This window comes from Saccopteryx bilineata, chromosome 4, assembly GCF_036850765.1.
Source record: "Saccopteryx bilineata isolate mSacBil1 chromosome 4, mSacBil1_pri_phased_curated, whole genome shotgun sequence".
NCBI classification, from domain to species: Eukaryota; Metazoa; Chordata; class Mammalia; order Chiroptera; family Emballonuridae; genus Saccopteryx; species Saccopteryx bilineata.
This window is the reverse complement of record NC_089493.1, coordinates 50,506,395-50,523,866: the sequence shown is the minus strand read 5'-3', so window position 1 is coordinate 50,523,866 and position 17,472 is coordinate 50,506,395. Positions and strand designations below refer to the sequence as shown.

At 39.6% G+C, this 17,472-nt stretch overlaps 1 non-coding gene across 1 annotated transcript; it reads right to left on the bottom strand.

The window, feature by feature from the left end:
* Nucleotides 1–4,306: 4,306 nt before the first annotated feature.
* LOC136337090 (small nucleolar RNA SNORA68) lies at nt 4,307–4,437 on the bottom strand. The gene has a single exon (XR_010731801.1). It is a non-coding gene; the product is annotated as a small nucleolar RNA SNORA68 (small nucleolar RNA).
* Nucleotides 4,438–17,472: the final 13,035 nt, after the last annotated feature.

Genomic DNA, 17,472 nt, shown 5'->3' with positions numbered 1-17,472 from the left:
TGCTTGTCTTGGTCACGTGATACATTTATCTGTCCCACCCTAAAGTCCGGTCCGTGAAAATATTTTCTGACATTAAACCAGTCCGTGGCCCAAAAGAGGTTGGGGACCACTGCTTTACATATATAGGTGCCCCAACATTGGGTATATAAATGTTTAGAAGGATTACATCTTCTTGTTGGATTGTTCCGTTTATCATTATGTAGTGTCCTTTGTCTCTTACTGTAAACTTTGTTTTAGAGTCTGTTTTGTCAGATATAAGTATTGTTACCCCAGCTTTTCAAAAATTTCCAGTTGCATGATGTATCTTTTTCCATCCCTTTACTTTTAGTCTACGTGTATTTTTTGTTCTGAGGTGGGTCTCTTGTACACAGCATATTATGGGTTTTGCTTTCTTATTCTTCAACAACCCTATGACTTTTGATTGGAGTGTTTAGGCCATTTACATTTAAAGTGATTATTGATAGGTACATATTTACTGCCATTCTTTTTTTTTTATTTATTCATTTTAGAGAGAGAGAGAGAAGGGAGGAGGAGAAGGAAGCATCAGTTCCCATATATGCCTTGACTAGGCAAGTCCAGGTTTTCAAACAGGCAACTTCAGCATTTCAGGTTGATGCTTTATCCACTGAGCCACCACAGGTCAGGTGCCATTATTTTCTTTTTAACTGTGTTCCCCCTTTTTCCCTCTTCTTTTTCTTATAGAGGCCCTTTAATATTTTCTGTAATGCCAGTTTTACAGCAACAGAATCCTTTAGCTTTTTTCTTGTCTGGGAAGTTCTTTACTTCTCCTTCAATTTTAAATGATAGCCTTGCTGGGTAAAGCAGTCTTGGTTGTAGGTCCTTGCTTTTCACCACTTTGAATAGTTTGTGCCAATCCTGTCCAGCCTGAAATGTTTCTGTTGAGAGATCATCTGACAGCCATATGGTAGCTCCCCTGTAAATAACTAACTGCTTTTCTGTTCCTGCTTTTAAGACTGTCCTTTTCTCTTTAACCTTTTGCCATTTTAATTATGATGTGTCTTGGTACAGACCTCTTTGGGTCCATCTTGTTTGGGATTCGCTGAACTTCCTGGGCTTGAATGTCTTTTTCCTTCACCAGGTTAGGGACATTTTGGGTCATTATTTCTTCACATAGGTTCTTGATCCCTTGTTCTCTCTTTTCCTCCTGGTACCCCTTTGATATAGATGTTGTTGTGCTTCATGTTGTCCCAAAGGTCCTTTAAATTCTCCTCAGTTTTTAATTTCTTTTTTACTATATGCTGCTCTGATTGGGTGTTGTTTTTTTTCTTATTGTGTCTTTTTAATCACTGATTCAATCCTCAGCTTCATCCAACCTATTGTTTATTTCTTCCAGTGTATTCTTGATGTCAGATATTGTATTCTTCATTTCTGTCTGGTTTCTTTATATAATTTCTATGTCCCTTTTTATGCTTGCTGTCTCTTTGTTGAAGTTCTCATCTTGTTCTGTGAGCATCCATATAACCATTACTTTGATTTCTATATCTGATAAAATGTTTATCTTCATTTCAGTTATCTCTTTTTGTAGAGATGTTCGTCTGCTCTGTCATTTGGGGCCTGCTTCTTTTTCTCCTCATTTTGGCTGCCTCTTTGTGCTTGTTTCTATTTATTAGATAGATCTGCTATGATTCCCAGTCTTTGTGGGGTGGCCTTATGTAGTAGTTGGTGTCCTGTTAGGTCCTGTGATGCAGTCTCCTTGATCACCTGAACTGAGTGTTTCAGGAATGACCCTTGTGTGGGTTATGTGGATCATCCTGTTGTATTGAGACTTGATTGCTATTGGCCCGCTATGTGTCAGTCTGAGCCTCAGTCTGGTTTAATGTGAAGCTCTACTTCAACCAAAGTGTGTGAGTTGCAGTACCGGTGCTGAGCACAGGAAGTGGAATTTGCCTCATCTGGGTTTGTTACCTGACAAGATATTCCTTTGAATATGTTTGTGAAGTTAACTGAATCTTGCTCTGAATGTTGTCTGAATCTGTCCACTGGGTGTGATGGTTTTGGGCCTCTTGGGAGGGAGCCTGATGCAGGTAAACATGCAATGCTGCCAGTTAGTGGTCCTTCACAACCTATTTGGAGCTATGAGAGATCCACAGTCTGTGGCTGCCACTACTGGGTTTAGTTACACGTGGAAAGGACCAAGCTGCACAGTGAGGTCAGCTTTTGTCAGATCCAGGCTCAGGCGTAGGTCAGCAAAAGACCCTCTGAAATCTGCCTCTAGCTGCCTCCAGCTGCTGGCTGCCTGGTAGGCTCAGTCACTAAAGAGCCTCTGGGAGAGTTGGGAGGATGGGGGTAGTGGCTTTCCTCTGAGGGGGAGGGAGGTGCCTGTCAGGTTTCAGGAAGGCTGGTGGGTGTGGTTCCCCACTCCAAAGCCGCTCTTCTCAGACTGTCCTTTGCAACCAGGAGGGTGTTTCTAGAAAATTTCCCATGAGGGGGAAACACCAGTCAGATTCATGGAAAAGTGGGGTAAATATTCCCCTTCCTTAACACTGAATAACTGAGTCACTGTCCGCTCACTGGACCTCTGAGTCTGCCCAGATCTCTACTCTCTGGCCCAGCCAACTGACTCCTCTGCAGAGCCTAATGTCTGCTGAGTGTGGCAAGAGGGAATCTGGAGGGTAGGACGAGTGGTTTCTCCCAGGCCGATGCTGTTAGGAGGGTAGTGCTCCACCGAAGAAAGATGGTGACCATGGTACTGAAGAATGACTCAGCACACGAATCCTAGTGGCCATCACCCACCTGTCTTTCCTCAGTGTTGCAAACCCCCGAGACTCCCCTTGTGCCCCTAGTCGAGCAGCTCTCTTTCCAAATTCACAGAAAGACCCAGCTTGCTCAGTTCTCTTGTCTCCCTGCATGCGGCAAATCCAGTCACACCTGCCGGCCCAGGTCCAACAGGCCAGGGTGGGGGAGGGTGCTGGCTGTACTTGAGGTGGTGGGGAGTAGCTTTCCTTCTAAATTTACAAAAAGTCCAATTTGGGTGCCGTTTTCCTGTCTCCTTTCAAGCGGTGAATTCTGTTGAGTGTGCCTCCAGGTGTGGTTGGGTGAGGGCTGCCAGCTGTGTGCTTAAAATGGGGAAAACTGTTTTTTTCCCCAAAGCCTTCCCACCTAGTCACTGTCTGTATGTCCCTTAAAAGTCTCCCCATAGAGAGAGAATGTCCCGTGAAGTCTCTGCTGGTTGCAGCCTGCAAACACCTGTACAGGACCAAACATGGCTGAGTGGCCGGCTTGAGCAGTAGGGGTGGGGGGAGGGGAGAGTGCACGCCCCATGCAGTACTGTAACCCTGGGAGAGCTCGCCCCTGTGTAGGTGCTGCCTGGGTGACCCAGGCCAACTCAGTCTCCTCTGCTTTTCAGCATCAGTTGTTCTGCAGTCTCCTCTTCCCACGTCCACCACTCTGGGCCAGGGATCCTCGCTTGGTTGAGAGGCCCTGCTGCTGCAGGGAGGGAGTCCTGCTGCTGTAACTGCTGCACCCAGGCTTGGGGGCTGCTCTTTCCGCATCGCCACCCATCTTGCCAGTCTCTACGTGGTTTCTCCTGCAAATCGTTGGCCATAATATCTCAGTTCAACTGGTTATTTAGGTTGGTTGTGCTATAATTTAGCTGTAAATACAGTTTAGGGCGGGAGCAGGTGAGTGAAGCATCCACCTACTCTGCAGCCATGTTGGAATCTCTTAAATGTGTTTTTGGAGCAGGGAGATGGAATAGAAGTTTGCTCCATCCATTTCGTACATATACCGGTATGTTTGCACTTCCTGGAATGGCGCAGAAAAATAAGAAAAAAGAAATAAACAAAGTTAATAAATGTACAGCTTGTTAAACTTTCATAAATTCAACACTCCCATGTAATCAGTATCCATATTAAGAAATGGTCATTAGTATTCCAGGAACCTTATCTTTCTCTCTCTTTCTCTTCCGCTCTCTTTCTCCCACACTTTGTTTTTCCCAAGGAGTTTATTTGGGCACAACAGGGGACAGGGAGGGCATAAATCTAAAAGGTGCTGGGCCTTTTGATGGTGAAGCATGGCTTGTGCTGGTGATGAAGGACCCAGTGGGGCAGTGGGAACTTGATCTTGGAGTCATGGAACTGCTTGACTGCAGGTCTCTGGCACTTGCTGGTGGCGATCTCTTCCCCCTTTATGCTCTGGATAGAGTGGGTGCAGCATGGTGCCAGGCTCCCATGTCTCTGTCTGCAGGGAGTAGGAGAGAGCAGGGTGGACATGCATTAGGGTCTCTGGGTGTTGCCTGAAACTCCCATCAGGTGCCTGCCTGGGTGCCCCAGTATCTTGCCACCAGGAGTGTAGAACCTCCCAATTCACTCTGAGGGGCACAGTCACAGCCCCTAAAGGCTATGAGATCCACCTGCTGTCAGCACCTCTGTTTAAACTGCTGCTCCAACAGGCACTGGCTGGTTGGCTCAGTGGTAGAGTGTCGACTGGGCATGTGAAAATCCTGGGTTCGATTCCTGGCCAGGGCACACAGAAGAAGCATCCATCTGCTTTTCCACCCTCCCCCCTCTTCTTCCTCTCTACCTCTCTCTTCCCTCCCCCAGCCAAGGCTCCTTTGGAGCAAAGTTGGCCCAGGCACTGATGATGGCTCCATGGCCTCCACCTCAGCTGCGAGAATGACACTGGTTGCAATGGAGCAATGCCCCAGATAGGCAAAGCATTGCTCCCCGGTGGGCATGTCGGGTAGATCCCAGTCGGGCACATGAGGGAGTCTGTCTCTGTGCCTCCTTGCTTCTTACTTCAGAAAAATACAAACAAACAAAAACAAAAAACTGCTGCTATAACAATCAAATGTTTTATTTTTTAAATGTCAGGAGACAGTGTATGTGTGGGTCTGTTTCTGGGCTCTCTTGGGAAGGACTGAAATTATCATAATATTGAGTTCTCCAATCCATGAACATGGTCTGTCTCTTATAAAGGGAAACTTTGTGATTCAACAACTTCCTGGAAAAATGCTGGAAACTCAGGAAGAGAGTGACTAAGTTCATCAATTTCTCTGGAGCTTCTAAGTGTTCCTGCAGGGAGATGTTCTGCTTCACCATATCCTTCAGGAAAGACGTAGATATGCTTCTTGGTTTGATGGGGTGAGTAAAGTTGCCATGGGGAGCCTACACTTTTCTAGCCACTACTCCCACTTCATCATCCCAATCACTGCAGATGTTTGGTGTCCTCCTCCCTCCACAGCACATCCTCCATCATCTCATGCCACTTTTTCTCCAGATCTTCTGCTAAGAATTTTTAGTATAACCCAGAGCAAAGCATTTTTGGTGACTTTTCACCATAGGTCCAGAGCTCTTTGTCTAGCCTCCTTCCCTGCTAATCACTTCTTCTCCCTTCCTCCTCCTCCTCCTCTCCCTTCCTTCCTCCCTCCCTCCCTTCCTCCCTCCCTCCCTTCCTTCCTTCCTTCCTCCCTCCCTCCCTCCCTCCCTCCCTCTCTTCTTTTCCTTCCTTCCTTCCTTCCTTCCTTCCTTCCTTCCTTCCTTCCTTCCTCCCTCCCTCCCTCCCTCCCTCCCTCCCTCCCTTTCTTCCTTCCTTCTTTCTCCTTCTTATCCTCCTATTCCTCCTCCTCCTCCTCCTTCTTCTTCCTCTTTTTAAAGTTTATTCTTTATACTAGTGTGTCTTAAGGGCAAGCAGTAACACCTTCTTCACCTAGAATGCTTCCTCTCAATTTTGATAATAAAACTTTTCAACATAAAGAAAAATAGAACAAGTCGAATAGTTCATGTCCACACACCAATCAACTATACTTAATAATTGTTAACATTTGCCACACTGATCTCATTGTAAAGATGTTGTAAAGTAAATACAGACATTCATGATATTTCACCCTACGTATTTCAGCATGCATCACTAAAAATTAAGGACATTTCCTTATATGACAACAATAACATTGTCATCTCTAACAATACTACTAATAATTGCTCTATATAATATAATACCCAGAAGTTTTTCAAGATTTTTCCAACTGTCTCCAAAATATCTTTACAGCTGGGTTATTTATGTGTTTTATTGTATGTCTTTTCAAACTTTAACTATCTTACCATTCAGCTGTCAAAGCACTACCTTCTAGATTTGTCTACTTGCTTATTCTAGTGGAATTGTTTCTCCACCTCTTCTACTTCCTTTTAACTAGAAGTTAAATATATTTTGGCAAAAAATATTTGATAGGTGGTTCTGAATACTTCATAGTTCATCATATTGGAAGATACATGAAACTAGTTCTACCAATATTTTCAATGCTAATATTGATCCTTGCATTAAGATGATGATAGCCTGATCTTGTAATTGTAAAATTACATTTTCTTCTCATGTTTGGCAAGTAACCTGTAAGGGGAAATTTTTCAAACATGTAAAACACCAGTTCTCCATCAATCTTTCACCTAATGGTGTTAGCATCTTTTGTTGATATATGCCTGAATCAACTATTTCATTAAGAGATTGTAAATTGATTTTCTTTTTCTTTTTCTTTTTTTTCTGCATCCCTTCCGAAGCTGGAAATGGGGAGGCAGTCAGACAGACTCCCACATGCGCCCGGCATGCCCACCAGGGGGCGATGCTCTGCCCATCTGGGACGTTGCTCTGCTGAAACCAGAGCCATTCTAGTGCCTGAGGCAGAGGCCATAGAGCCATCCTCAGCACCCGGGCCAACTTTGCTTCAATGGAACCTTGGCTGTGGGAGGGGAAGAGAGAGACAGAGAGGAAGGACAGGGGGAGGGGTGGAGAAGCAGATGGGTGCTTCTCCTGTTTGCCCTGGCCAGGAATCGAACCCAGGACTCCTGCATGCCAGGCCGATGCTCTACCACTGAGCCAACCAGCCTGGGCCATAAATTGATTTTCTAATTGTATTATTCCTCTACATTTATTATCTGGCACTCTCCTATAAATAAGACTTTCCCTTATCAACATGTTTTATTTGGTTATCCTGATAATAGTTCCTAAAGAAAAAGTGTATAAATGTTTCATTATTTCCTTTAGAATCTCATTTCAAAGTAAGAATGCAATTACTAATTTTCATAGTTAATGTGATAGCCACCACTTCTGGTAACAATTCAGTGTGTTGTTTTATTATTATTTTAATAGAATTATGGATTTATAATATAATATCATTATAAATTCTAAGTATTGCAACCAAATCCATTATGTAATTTTTATTTTTATTATTATTATTATTTTTTTTACAGAGACAGAGAGAGAGTCAGAGAGAGGGATATACAGGGACAGATAGACAGGAATAGAGAGATGAGAAGCATCAATCATTAGTTTTTCGTTGCACATTGTGACACCTTAATTGTTCATTGGTTGCTTTCTCATATGTGCCTTGACTGTGGGCCTTCAGCAGACTGAGTAACCTTTTGCTTGATCCAGTGACCTTGGGTCCAAGCTGGTGAGCTTTTTGCTCAAACCAGATGATCCCGCGCTCAAGCTGGCAACCTCGGGGTCTCAAACCTGGGTCATCGGCATCCCAGTCCTATGCTCTATCCACTGCGCCACTGCCTGGTCAGGATCCATTATGTATTTTTTTTGATGCTCATATTGTTATACATTTGGCCAGCATAAATTCTTCACACAGGTTTATTACATTTGACAAGTTTTTTATAAGCATTTGAAAGTTTCCTTACTTTCTGACATAGCAAGATCACCCAGGATCACCAGATCATCAGCTTAATAGCTGTATGACCTTCAACAAGTTTCTTAAACTCTCCAAGCTTCAGCTTCCTCATTTATAAGATGAAAATGATAGTACCTACTTCACGGGGTTAACATGAAGAATAAATGTGATGGTGTACTTAGAATAGCAACTGACATTCAGTTGGCAGGTACTAAATCACTGTTATTATTATTGTTGTTAATCCAAGCTCTGCCTTGAACAACTCTAGTGAACTTGGATAAGACATTTGACATCTCTGAGCTTCAGCTTCTCTGTATGTACAATGGGAGATTTGGGCTACAAACTTTAGGTCCTTTCTATATCCAACATTCAATGATCCAGTGGTCTGTAAGTGATTGACAAGAAAAAACAAAACAAGAACCCTAAAACAACAACAGAAAACCCAAGAAGAGCATTCATGAAAAACCCATGACTACATTATGGTCAATGGTGAGATACTGAAAACTTTCCCCTTAAGATCTGAAAATACCCTGTTTCATCACTGCTATTTAACATCATACTGGAAGTTCTAGCCAGAGCAATCAGAAGTTACAGGGTCACTGGAGGAGTGTCCTGGGACTGAGCCAATATGCAAAGATAGGAGAGGTATCTTTCTTTTGCTCTCAATCCTTCTCCACCTCATTCAGTTGCTGGCATTCCAGAAAATCTATCAAAACACTAACTGAACTCAGGCTAAAGGAACAGAGACTTCATAGACCACATATAATGAAGATTATAGAACTTACTATAAAAATAGTTTACAAAATTAATTAGTCAAACAGCTGAAGCCTATAGCAAGCAACAAAACAATCACTAAAAGAGGGAAAATCTGATTTCCAGACTTGTCACATTATGATATTAAAAGCATTGGTTTTTTTAATATAATATATAAAAAGCAACAAGAAAGTATGGGCCATTTACAGAAGATATGAACAGAAACTGACCTTGGAGAAGCCATTGAACTGACTAGAAAAATATTCAATACCTTAGCTCAATTGTCTTTAACATTCTCAAAGAGCTGATGGAAACTATAAACAATAGCTAAAGAAAATTTGAGCCTGACCTGTGGTGGTGCAGTGGATAAAGCGTCGACCTGGAAATGCTGAGGTTGCCGGTTCGAAACCCTGGGCTTGCCCGGTCAAGGCACATATGGGAGTTAATGCTTCCAGCTCCTTCTCTCCTCTCTCTCTCTGTCTCTCCTTCTCCCTTCTAAAGTGAATAAATAAATAAATTAATTAAAAAATAATAAAATTTGAAAAATAGATATGAATAAATTAAGAATATTAATATAGAGGTAGAAATGATAAAGAGCCTAACAGTATTATGGAGCTGAAAAGTACCATAATTCAAATGAAAAACTCACTGGAAGGTTTCAATATTAGATTTAGCAAGAAAAAAAATAGCAAACTTTGAAATATATCCATTGAAAATATTCAGATTAAGAAACAGAAAAGAAAAGAATGAAGAAAATAACCCCAACATATGTATAATGAAGATCCTAGAAGGACAGGATAGAATGATGCACAAAAAATAACTCCCCAAATTTGATATAACACATGAATCCACACATTCAAGAAGCTCAATACATTCCAAGAAGGATAAACACAAAGAAATCCACACTAAGACATATAATCAAGATGTTAACAGCCTAGAACAAGGATTCTTGATAAGATTAAGGGCAGATTACTCATCAGACAAATGGAGGCCAAAAGGAAGTGGGGTGTTTTTTAGTGTTCTGAAAGAAAAACTCTGGCAGCTGAGAATTGTGTAAATGGCAAAATTATCTTTCAAAAATGAAGGAGAACACAGGACATTGCTATGTAGACAAAAGATAAAGGAATTTATTGGTAATAAAATTGTCATAAAAGAAATGTTAAAGTTGTTCTTTACGTTTTCAGAGGTTCTATAGAAAATTATCTTACAGAGTGATCTGATCCAGTTATGGTGGGTAGTCATGCTGCAGGCATATAACTTTTCAGTAAAAGGTTTATCTTTGCCTTAAGCAAATCCTGTTTCTGTGCATCTAGGTTAACATACTTTTAAAATAAGCCATAACCACCCTCAAGAGAGCACATAATCTTGTTAACCATTCTATAACCAGTGATTTTTAACATTTTTCATTTCATGGCACACATAAACTAATTATTAACATTCTGTAGCACACCAAAAATATATTTTTTACCAATCTAACACAAGACTATAGGTCTAATTTTGAATCATTCACATTGGACAGCTATTATGCTAGCTGTTGTCATTTTTTGATTTAGCAATACAAGTGAAAAGAGGTCAGTATCTCTAAGTAGTCAAGTATTACATGTTTTGATTTTTGCAGCACACTGGTTAAAAATTGTTGCTGTAATCCCATCTCCACCTAGCTTTCTTCCACCTCCATGTAATCTTCCTTAATTTCAAATGCTTAAAAGAAGCTGCAAAACTGTTATTTTCCAAAGTATCTGAGATTTTGTTCCCCAAAATGGCATCAGTTTTGCTCAGATAAACTCATAAAAATTCTCTACACGTTTGGACACTTTTAATAATACTTCTTTTTTATTTATTTATTTATTCATTTTAGAGAGGAGAGGGAGAGACAAAGAAGAGACAGAGAGAGAGAAGGGGGGAAGGAGCTGGAAGCATCAACTCCCATATGTGCCTTGACCAGGCAAGCCCAGGGTTTCGAACCGGTGACTTCAGCACTTCCAGGTCGACGCTTTATCCCACTGCGCCACCACAGGTCAGGCTATGTTGGACACTTTTAATGTTGACAGGTAGAAATCAAAGGACAATAAGCAGCAATGCAAAGCCATATGGAAAAAATAGAAATCTCCAGTAAAAGAAACTACATGAGTAAATGTAAAAGCTAGCATTATTGTATTTTTGATTTCTAACTCCACTTTTTATATCCTACATGATTTAAAGGCAAAAGTAAAAACAACCATTATAAATCTACATCAATGGGTGCATGCACAATGTAAAAGATGTCATTTGTGACAATAACAACCCAAAGGGGAAATGGAGTTGTACAGGAGCAGACTTTTGTATGCTATTGAAATTAAACTGGATTCAATTCAAACTAGATTGCTATAAATTGAAGATGCTAATCATAATCCCATGGTAACCATTTTAAAAAACTAAAAATTATACACAAAAGGAAATGAGAAGGGAATTAAATGTTACACTCCAGAAAAATTAATTACAAAAGAAGGCAATAACATAACCCTCATACCAAAACCAGGCAAGGATGGCACAAAAAAAGAAAACTACAGACCAATATCTCTAATGAATACAGATGCTAAAATACTAAACAAAATACTAGCAAATCGAATACAACAACATATTAAAAAAATAATACATCATGATCAAGTGGGATTCATCCCAGAATCTCAAGGATGGTTCAACATACGTAAAACGGTTAATGTAATACACCATATCAACAAAACAAAGAACAAAAACCACATGATCTTATCAATAGACGCAGAAAAGGCTTTCGATAAAATACAACACAATTTTATGTTTAAGACTCTCAACAAAATGGGTATAGAAGGAAAATATCTCAACATGATAAAGGCCATATATGATAAACCATCAGCTAACATCATATTAAATGGCACTAAACTGAAGGCTTTCCCCCTTAAATCAGGAACAAGACAGGGTTGTCCACTCTCTCCACTCTTATTTAATGTGGTACTAGAGGTTCTAGCCAGAGCAATCAGACAAGACAAAGAAATAAAAGGCATCCATATCGGAAAGAAGAAGTAAAGGTATCACTTTTTGCAGATGATATGATCCTATACATCGAAAACCCCAAAGAATCCACAAAAAGACTACTAGAAACAATAAGCCAATACAGTAAGGTCACAGGATACAAAATTAACATACAGAAGTCAATAGCCTTTCTATATGCCAACAATGAAACAACTGAGAAGGAACTCAAAAGAATAATCCCCTTCACGATTGCAACAAAAAAAATAAAATACTTAGGAATAAACATAACAAAGAATGTAAAGGACTTATATAATGAAAACTATAAACCATTGTTAAGGGAAATCGAAAAAGATATAATGAGATGGAAGAATATACCTTGTTCTTGGCTAGGAAGAATAAATATAATCAAGATGGCTATATTACCCAAAGCAATATACAAATTTAATGCAATTCCCATCAAAATTCCAATGACATTTTTTAAAGAAATAGAGCAAAAAATCATCAGATTTATATGGAACTATAAAAAACCCCGAATAGCCAAAGCAATCCTAAAGAAAAAGAATGAAGCTGGGGGCATAACAATACCTGACTTCAAACTCTATTATAGGGCCACGACAATCAAAACAGCATGGTATTGGCAGAAAAATAGACACTCAGACCAATGGAACAGAATAGAAAGTCCAGAAATAAAAACACATATATATAGTCAAATAATTTTTGATAAAGGGGCCAACAACACACAATGGAGAAAAGAAAGCCTCTTCAATAAATGGTGCTGGGAAAACTGGAAAGCCACATGCAAAAGAATGAAACTGGACTACAGTCTCTCCCCCTGTACAAAAATTAACTCAAAATGGATCAAAGATCTAAACATAAGACCTGAAACAATTAAGTACATAGAAGAAGACATAGGTACTCAACTCATGGACCTGGGTTTTAAAGAGCATTTTATGAATTTGACTCCAATGGCAAGAGAAGTGAAGGCAAAAATTAATGAATGGGACTACATCAGACTAAGAAGTTTTTGCTCAGCAAGGGAAACTGATAACAAAATAAACAGAAAGCCAACTAAATGGGAAATGATATTTTCAAACAACAGCTCAGATAAGGGCCTAATATCCAAAATATACAAAGAACTCATAAAACTCAACAACAAACAAACAAACAATCCAATAAAAAAATGGGAAGAGGATATGAATAGACACTTCTCCCAGGAAGAAATACAAATGGCCAACAGATATATGAAAAGATGCTCATCTTCTTTAGCTATTAGAGAAATGCAAATCAAAACGGCAATGAGATACCACCTCACACCTGTTCGATTAGCTGTTATTAGCAAGTCAGGTAATAGCAAATGTTGGAGAGGCTGTGGAGAAAAAGGAACCCTCATCCACTGTTGGTGGGAATGTAAAGTAGTACAACCATTATGGAAGAAAGTATGGTGGTTCCTCAAAAAACTGAAAATAGAACTACCTTATGACCCAGCAATCCCTCTACTGGGTATATATCCCCAAAACTCAGAAACATTGATACGTAAAGACACATGCAGCCCCATGTTTATTGCAGCATTGTTCACAGTGGCCAGGACATGGAAACAACCAAAAAGCCCATCAATAGATGACTGGATAAAGAAGATGTGGCACATATACACTATGGAATACTACTCAGCCATAAGAAATGATGACATCGGAACATTTACAGCAAAATGGTGGGATCTTGATAACATGATACGAAGCGAAATAAGTAAATCAGAAAAAAACAGGAACTGTATTATTCCATACGTAGGTGGGACATAATAGTGAAACTAAGAGACATTGATAAGAGTGTGGTGGTTACGGGGGGGAGGGGGGAATGGGAGAGGGATAGGGGGTGGGAGGGGCACAAAGAAAACAAGATAGAAGGTGACAGAGGACAATCTGACTTTGGGTGGTGGGTATGCAACATAATTGAACGACAAGATAACCTGGACTTGTTATCTTTGAATATATGTATCCTGATTTATTGATGTCACCCCATTAAAAAAATAAAATTATAAAATAAAAAAAAAATTAAAAAAAAAAAAAAAGAAAAACATAAAAAAAAAACAAAACAAAAGAAGGCAATAATGAAGAAAATGAGGGATAAAGGTATAAGGCATACAAAAAACAGCAAAGGGAAGAAGTAAGCCCTTCCTTATCAATAGTTACTTTAAATGTAAATGGATTAAACTGTCCAACAAAAAGCAGAGATCAGTAGGATGGATTTTTAAAAAATGATTCAACTATATGTTGTTTACAAAAGAGTAATTTTAGATCTAAGGACATGCATGAGTTGAAAGGTAAAGAATGTAAGAAGATATTTCATGCAAATACTAATTAAAAGAGAAGTGGGGTGACTAAGATAATAAAATACAGACTTTAAGTTAAAAACCATTAGAAGGACACAAAGAAAGACATTATATATTAGTAAAATGGTCAATTCATCAATAATTTATAACAAGCCTGACTAATGGTGGCATAGTGAATAGAGCATCGACCTGGGATGCTGGGGGCCCAGTTTGAAACCCCGAGGTTGCTGGCTTGAGCATGGACTCATCTTGCTTGAGTGCAGGCTCACTAGCTCGAGCTCAGGGTGGCCGGCTTGAGCATGGGATTATAGACATGATCCCATGGTCACTGGCTTGATCCTAAGGTCCCTAGCTTAAACAAGGGGTCACTGGCTTGGCTGGAAGCTCTCCCTACCCTGTCAAGGCACATATAAGAAGCAATCAATGAACAACTAAAGTGATGCAACTACCGAGTTCATGCTTCTCATCTCTGTCCCTTCCGTTCTGTCTCTATCATTGTCTCTCTTTCTCACTCTAAAATAAAATAAAAAAAGAGCATTGGCTGGTGTGTGGAAGTTTGGGTTTGATTCCCGGTCAGGGCACACAAGAGAAGCGCCCATCTGCTTCTCCACCCTTCCCCCTCTCCTTCCTCACTATCTCTCTCTTCCTTTCCCGCAGCGAAGGCTCCACTGAAGCAAAGTTGGCCCGGGCACTGAGGACGGCTCCGTGGCCTCTGCCTCAGGCGCTAGAATGGCTCCAGCCACAACGAAGCAACACCCCAGATGTGTAGAGCATTGCCCCCTGGTGGGCATGCTGGGTGGATCATGGTCGGGTGCATGCGGGAATCTGTCTGACTGCCTCCCTGCTTTGAACTTTGGAAAAATAAAAAAAATAAAATTAAAAAAATAAAATAAAATAAAGAATTTATAATAATTATAAACACACACACACACACACCAAATGACAGTACCTCAAAATACATGAAGCAAACAGTAACAGAATAAAAGGGAGAAATACAGTTTTACAATAATAATTGCAGACTTCAATACCTCACTATGAATAATGAGTAGAACATCTATTTTTTTAATTATTATTATTCAGTGAGTGGAGGGGAGGCAGAGACAGACTTCATCATGTGCCCTGTCTGGGATCCACCCAGTAAGCCCACTAGGAGGTGATTCTCTGCAAAACAGAGTTTTTCTTAGCGCCTGAAGTGGAGGCCATGGAGCCATCCACTCCTGGGGCCAACTCACTCTAATTGAGCCATGGCTGCAGAAGAGGAAGAGAGAGAGAGAAGCAAGAGAGGGAAGGGATGGAGAAGCTGATGGGCACTTCTCCTGTGTGCCCTGACCGGGAATCAAACCCAGGACATCCACATGCCGTGCTGACACTCTACCACTGAGCCGACTGGCCAAGGCCAATGAGTAGAACATCTAAACAGAAGATCAATAGGAAATAGACTAATAATAATAGCACTACAACAGCACTATAAAAGAACTAGACCTAAATACATACATAGGACATTCTGCCAACAACAGGAGAGTACACGTTCCACACAGGGGCACGTGAAACATTCTCTAGTATAGAAGACAGGTCACAGAAAAATCTCAGTAAATTTAAAAAGATTGAAAGCATTGGCTCTGGCTGGTTATCTCCATTGGTTAAGAGCATCAACATTGGTTATAGCAAGCAACAAAAACAATCCCGAAACAACAAGATTATGGGTTCGACCCCCGGTCAGGGCACACCTGGGAAGCAACCAAAGAATGCATGACTGAGTGGAACAACAAATGGGTGCTTCCCTTCCCCCTTCCCTCTCTTTCCTTTCCTCTCTCTGTCTCTCTAAAAAAAACAATTGAAATTAAGCCCTGGCTGATACTCAATTGGTTGGAGCATCGTCCAGAAGCACAGAGGTTGCCAGTTTGATTCCCCAGTCAGGGCACATACAGGAGCAGCTCCATGTTCCTGTCTCTCTCTCTCTCTTGCTGCTTCTCTCTCTCAAATAAATAAATAAAAAAAAAAGATCAAAAGCATTCAAAGTATACTCTCTAAATACAATGGAAAAAACAAACAAACCAGAAATCAATAACAAAAGGAAAACAAAAAAAATCTTAAATGTGTGGAAATTAAACAACATACTCTTAAACAATCAATGGGTCAAATCACAAGGGAAATTATGAAATATTTAGAGACAAATGAAAATGAAAATACAATATACCAAAACTTATGAGTTGCAGTGAAAGTGGTACTAAGGAATAATCTATACCTACATTAAAGAAAAAGAAAAATCTCAAATCAACAACCTAAACTTACAACTTAAGAAACTAGAAAAATATAGAAAATTAAATCCAAAGCAAGAAGAATGAAGTAATAAATATTAGAGCAGCGATAAGCAAAAGAAGGAACAGGATTATCTATTCTATTCCTAGAGATTATCAATGAAATCAATAGTTGGTTCTTTAAAAAGATTAACAAAATGGACACACTTTTAGGTAGAATTCCTAAGAAAAAAAGTGAGAAGACATAAATAAAGCCAAAGGGGAAGGGAATTGGGAGACTGAGTGAAGGAAGTGAAGAGATTAGGAAGTACAAACTAGGAGTGACAATACTGTCACAGAGATGTGAAGTACAGCATAGAGTCAATAACATAGTAGTAACTATGTATGATGCCAGGTGAGTACTAGAAATATCAGGGGATCACTTTGTATTGTATATGACTGTAACCACTATGCTGTACACCTGAAACTAATACAAATTAATGATGAAAGTAAAAAAAACAAAATAAAATCAGAAATGGAACTGGACATACTGACCTTTCATAATAGAAAAGATTGTAAGAGAATACTGTGAACAACTTTATGTCAACAAATAAAATAACATAGGTGAAATGAACAAACTCTTAGAAACATACATATTACCAAAACCAATTCAATAGTAGATAGAAAATCTCAACAGACCATTAACAAATAAAAAATTTGATCAGTAATAAAAAGTATTTTTAATAAAGAGAATTCCAGGACAAAGTGGCTTCACGGATGAATTCTATGAAACACTAAAGAAGAATACCAATTCTTTTCAAACTCTTCAGAAAAATAGAAGAAGAGAAAACCTTTTTTTTTTTTTTTTTTTTTTTAATTCTGATGGAGGGAAATATAGAGAGAGACAGAGAAGGGGGAGGGGTGGAGAAGCAGATGGTTACTTCTTCAGTGTGCCCTGACGGGGAATCAAACTCAGGACATCCAGACGCCAGGCCAATGCTCTACCACTGGAGCCAACCTGCCGGGACCAGGATTGGCTTTTTTCACTCAGCATAATTCCCTGAAGATTCATCCAAGTTGTTGGATGTATCCATAATTTATTCCTTTTGGTTGCTGAGGAGTATTCCATGGTACAGATGTACCACTGCTGCTTAACCATTTACTCATTGAATAATAGCTGAATTGTTTCCAATTTTGTTATTATAAATAAAATAGTTAATAACATTTATGTCCAGATTTTGTATAAACATGGTTTCAGTTCTCTTGGATAAGTGCACAAGATTGCAATTCTCCAGTCATACAGTTATTTTATGTTTAATTTTATAAGAAAATGACAAATGGTCTTCCAGAATGACTATACCATTTTACACCCCACCATCAGTTTATGAGTGATTCTGTTTCTCTGTATCCTCCACAGCATTTGGTATCACTATTTGTTAGTCATTCAGATATATGTGTAGTGGTATCTCGTGGTCATTTTATTTTGCAATTCCCTAATGGCTAATGATGTTGAACAGCTTTACATGTGCATTATTTGTTAC